Raw genomic sequence first — 6,102 nt, forward strand, 5'->3', positions numbered from 1 at the left:
GTATATCTCCTAATGCTATCCCTCCCCCCTCCCCTCACCCCACAACAGGCCCCGGTGTGTGATGTTCTGCTTCCTGTGTCCATGTGTTCTCATTGTTCAATTCCCACCTATGAGTGAGAACATGCGGTGTTCGGTTTTTCGTCCTTGTGAAAGTTTGCTGAGAATGATGGTTTCCAGCTTCATCCATGTCCCTACAAAGGACATGAACTCATCATGTTTTATGGCTGCATAGTATTCCACGGTGTATATGTGCCACATTTTCTTAATCCAGTCTATCATTGTTGGACATTTGGGTTGGTTCCAAGTCTTTGCTATTGTGAATAGTGCCGCAATAAACATATGTGTGCATGTGTCTTTATATCAGCATGATTTATAATCCTTTGGGTATATACCCAGTAATGGGATGGCTGGGTCAAAAGGAATTTCTAGTTCTAGATCCCTGAGGAATCGCCACACTGACTTCCACAATGGTTGAACTAGTTTACAGTCCCACCAATAGTGTAAAAGTGTTCCTATTTCTCCACAGCCTCTCCAGCACCTGTTTGCTGACTTTTTAGTGATCACCATTCTAACTGGTGTGAGATGGTATCTCATGGTGGTTTTGATTTGCATTTCTCTGATGGCCAGTGATGATGAGCATTTTTTCATGTGTCTTTTGGCTGCATAAATGTCTTCTTTTGAGAAGTGTCTGTTCATATCCTTTGCCCACTTTTTGATGGGGTTGTTTGTTTTTTTTCTTAACTATAGTCACCATGCTGTACAACAGATCCCCAGAACTGATTTATCTTATAACTGAAAATGTGTATCCTTTAACCAACATCTCCCCATTTCTCCAACCCAGTCTATCCCTAGATTACCCCCAGGTAGCCACCCTTTTACTCGTTAGATCCTACATATAAGTGATACCATGCAATATTTGTCTTTCTGTGTCTGGCTTATTTCACCTACCATAATGTCTCCAGGTTCGTCCGTGCTGTCACAAATGGCAGAGTTTTTTTTCTTTTTAAGGCCTAATAATATCCCACTGTGTATATATACTACGTTTTCTTTATCCATTTATCCGTCGATGAATGCTTAGGTTGATCCCATATCTTAGCTATTGTAAATAATGCTGCAATGAACATGGGAGTGCAGGTATCTCTTCAACATACTGATTTCATTTCTAGTGGATATATACCGAGCAGTGGGATTGCTGGATCGTATGCCAGTTCTATTTTTTGTTTTTACCCCACCACTTATTTTATGAATGAGGAAACTGAGGCCCTGAGAGGGAAAATGACCTGGTTAAAGTCACACATTTAGTTGCAAAGCCTGGATGTCTCCTGGCATCTACTACTCTTTCCCCTGTGTGCCATGCATACCCATTCAGGGAAATTTTCACTGGCTTTGTGGTTGTGTTGTTGTTGTTCCTTGCTTCTTAAACGAGTTAAACTCCATTCTATGGTTTCTGCTTCATTCACATTTTTTTAAATTTAGAAATAAAAGCAGGAAAAAGGTGTGTTGTCCTGCCTGGCCTACATGGTGGAAGGGTGGTTAAAGTCAGTAAAGCTTACCTGATGCCAAGGGTGCTCAACAAATTTTTAAACCTATTACATTGGCCGGGCCTGGTGGCTCATGCCTGTAATCCCAGCATTTTGGGAGGCTGAGGTAGGTTGATCACTTGAGGTCGGGAGTTCGAGACCAGCCTGGCCAACATGGTGAAACCCTGTCTCTACTAAAAACACACACAAAAAAATTTAGCCAGACATGGTGGCACATGCCTGTAACCCCAGCTACTCGGGAGGCTGAGGCAGGAGAATCGCTTGAACCCTGGTGGCGGAGGTTGTGGTGAGCCGAGATGGCACCACTGCACTCCAGCCTGGGTGACAGAGTGAGACTCCATCTCAAAAAAACAAACAAACAAACAAACAAAAAAACCTATGACACAATGTTGAGTACTAGACTTTTTGTTAGTACACTTCAACAGATTTAAAAAATCTAATAAACAAGTCAATCTTAATAATAATAATAATGTTATCTCTGTTGTACTCTAACAATGCCTCACAGGACCTGGCAAAAATTGCTGTTAATCAATATGCCTCAGCCTTGTCTAATAGTTCAAATAGAACAGTTGCCTTCCCTAACATACGCCCATGAGTCAAGAGAACAGGCAGTCTTTCTGCATACCTGTGTGATAGTGTTCTGTGACATTTGATTTTTTAAGATTAAAAAAACCACCAATTTAACAGCTTTATTGAGGTATAATTGATACACAAATAACTGCACCTATTTAAGGTGTATAATGTGATGAATTGGAACATATACACACACCTATTTGACCATCACCACAATCAAGGTAATAGACATATCCAGTACCTCCCAAGTTTTTTGTGTTCTTTCTTTTTGTGGTAAGAACACATTTTGTAAGATCTACCCACTTAAGATGTTTTGAAGTGCACAATACCGTATTGGTAACTATAGGCACTATGTTATACAGCAGATATCTAGAACTTATTCATCTAGCATAACTGACACGTTATACCCATTGAACAACAAATCCCCGGTCCACCTCCCTGCTCCTGCACCTGGACACTTATTTGATGTTGCTGCACACCTCTTCCCCCTTACATCGAGTTGAACTTCAGTGTATATTGTATTGAGTGACATATTCAACTCAATATTGTCTCTGAGAGTCATCATAATACTTTGTATGCTTGGCTGTAGCAAGAATATATTGCTTCCTTGGCTTCCAAGAAGGGATCAGAGCACCCCTGCTGAGAACCACTGCTCCATGATGCCATAGGATGAAGTTGTCAAGGGTATTGGCTTTGGTATCAGAGAGGCTGGAGTTTGAACACCAGACCTGTCACTGTGGAAGCAGCCTTTGGTAAGATACTTAAGCTTTCTAATTCAATCCCACAAACACGTATTGGATGTACTCTATGCTAAGTACTGTTCCAGGAGCTTAGGCAGTACAGTAGTGGGCAAATAGAAATCCCTGCCTTTATGATGCTTATGTTCTAAGAGGGGGAGATAAATGACAAACAATCAAATAAGTATACTATGATGTGCTAGGAGGTGGTAAGTGTCACGGATTAAAGAAAAGTCAAGCAGGGTCTTCAGACATGGGAATGCTGGGGAGAGGGTACAGGCTGCAGTATCAAACAGGGTGGTCAGGGTATGCCTTGCTGAGAAGGTGACATCTGAGCACAGAATAAAAGGGAACTAGCCACATGGCTATCTGTGATAGGTAGAAGCAGTACTGATGAGATCAAGCAATGGGGAGGTAGCAGAGGATGTGGTGAAGAATGGTTGACTTGTCAATTTTTGAAGGTGGATCCATCCTAATTTCATGATAGATTGGGTATGGTGAATGAAAAAGAAATATCAAGAATATCTACAAGGATAAAGATACTACCTACATCTGAGAAAGGGTGTAATTTGGAGCAGGCTTTCCTTTGTTCTTACCCGTTAAAAAAAACTGTAAATTGGCAAATTATAATTGTTACATTTATGGGGCACAAAGTGATGTTATGATATATGCATAAAATACTTTCTTACATTTTCATTGTGGGGAAAGATCAGGAGCAGTGTTTTGGACATATCAAGATGCCTATTTGAAATCTTCGTGGAGGCCAGGTGTGGTGGCTCACACCTGTAACCCCAGCACTTTGGGAGGCCAAGGCAGGCAGATCACTTGAGGTCAGGAGTTCGAGACCAGTGTGGCCAACATGGCAAAATCCCGTCTCTACTAAAAATACAAAAAATAGCCAGGCATGGTGGCGCACACCTGTAATCTCAGCTAGTCTGGAGGCTGAGACACGAGAATCTCTTGAACCCAGGAGGTGGAGGTTGCAGTGAGCCGAGATCACGCCACTGCACTCCAGCCTATGTGACAGAGTAAAGACTCTGTCTCAAAAAATAAAATAAAATAAAGAAATTAAAGTGGAGATGATATTGAGTAGGAAGTTGGATACAGAAGTCTGAAGTTCAAGGGAAAAGTCCAAGCTGGGGATATAAATTTGGGAGTCATAGGTATACAGATGGCCTACAAAGTCATGAGCTCAGATGAGACCAACTGGGAAGTAATAGAGATAGAGAAGAAATCCAATGACTGAGTCCCGAGGCCCCACAATATTAAGAGGTCAGAGAAGAGGCACAACTGGCAAAGGAGACTAAGGAGTGTTTGGTGAAGTTAGGGGAAAATCAAGAGATTATGATGTCCTGGAAACTAAGTGAAGAAAGCGTATTAAGGAGGAGGGAGTAATCCACTGTCTTAAATGCTGCTTCTGGGTCAAGGAAGATTATTACCCCCAAGCACTTAGAAAAACACTTGGCATATAGGAGCCCTCATAAATGTTTGTTGGATTGAATTAAAAAATTTAAGTATCTTGCCAAAAGTTAGGTACATAGTGATAGGTCTGGCATTCAAACTCCAGTCTCTCTCATACCAAAGCCCATGCCCTTGATGACTCCATCATCTGGCAGCACGGAGCAGTGGTTCTCAGTAGGGGTTCCCTGAGCCCTTCTTGGAAGCCAACTTACAGATTGAGAATGAGGAGGTTATTGGTGACTTAACCGGAGCAGTTTTTGTGGACTAGTACAGGCAAGAGCCTAACTAGAGTGGGTCTAAGAAAGAATTGGAGACAGAGTAGAGACAATGCTTTAGCGATGTTTGCTGTGAATAAGAACAAAGAAATGGGGTAATAAACTGGTGGATGAAGCCTCAATTGTCTCCTACATAAAAAATACATTGGTAGGATTGCTCATCTCTTAGGATTACTGAAAGAATTAAGAAGAGAGTCAATAAAAAGTTTTTGAATACTGTGCTAATACATGTATCATATCTATCACATAGTAGGCACTCAATATATGGTAGCCATTATTTTAATAATGTTTATGCTAGACTTAAAAGCATATTCTGATACCATTTAAAAGCATACATATTTTCATGTCTCAGACAAAGAGATGAGTCATTGTGTGGGGGAGCAAAACAAATCACAAAATAAGTTTTGCTGTAGTGCACATCAAACCACTTCTCACACGATGACCTCCAAAGAACACATCTGCTGAGCTTTCTTCGCATTTTTGTTCCCTAGGATGCAGTAATTACATGTAACTACCAGAGGCCTAGGAAAAAAAACTTCTTTCAAAAACACAATCTTCTCTCAAAATGAGAGAAGCATCTCCATGAACAAGCATATCTCTTGAATGTGACAGGGCCATAAAGTTTCCTTTTCTGTTTCTTGTATACACATTATTTTTTTCTCTCTCATTCCCCTAATTGCCAAGTTAAATGTCATAGAAGTAAACTGACATGCAAGAATTTTCTCCTGCCCAAACCAATGCTCCTTAAATATTTTATAGATGGTGAACAGACAATATTACATAAGCTACAAGTTATGAAAACTGAGCAAACTTAAGGAGAGTTTAGTTGTGAAACAAAGCAAAACTTAAAATGAAGTTATTCTGACAAGTATATATTGATATGTATAATTGTTAGGGTGCCATATGTTAATTAGGTGTAAGTGGTAAGAGGCTGGCATGAGAGATTGGAATTATTCTTTTACACAACTGAGCCTGATTGCATCCCTCCTCTTTGTTAATTATTCAAGTGCTAATATTTCTATTGACAAAGATGTTTTCCAAACAACACATTCTTTAAAAAAATTTTTTTATTTCAATAGCTTTTGGGGTACAAATGGTTTTGGTTACATGGATAAATTGTATAGTGGTGAAGTCTGAGATTTTAGTGCATCTGTCACCCGAGTAGTGTACATTGTACCCAATATATAGTTTTTTATCCCTCATCCTCCTCTCACCCTTCCCCCTTCTGAGTCTCCAAAGTCCATTATACCATTCTGTACGCCTTTGCGTACCCATAGCTTAGCTCCCACTTGCAAGTGAGAACATACAGTATTTGGTTTTCCATTCCTGTGTTACTTAGAATAATGGCCTCCAGCTCCATCTAAGTTGCTACAAAATACATTATTTCATTCTTTTTATGGCTGAGTAGTATTCTATGGTGTGCGTGTGTGTGTGTGTGTGTGTGTGTGTGTGTATATATATATAACATTTTCTTTATCTAGTCGTCAGTCAGGGGCACTTGTGTTGGTTCCATAT

This window comes from Hylobates moloch, unplaced genomic scaffold (genome assembly GCF_009828535.3).
Source record: "Hylobates moloch isolate HMO894 unplaced genomic scaffold, HMol_V3 SCAFFOLD_7, whole genome shotgun sequence".
In the NCBI taxonomy this organism is placed as follows: Eukaryota; Metazoa; Chordata; class Mammalia; order Primates; family Hylobatidae; genus Hylobates; species Hylobates moloch.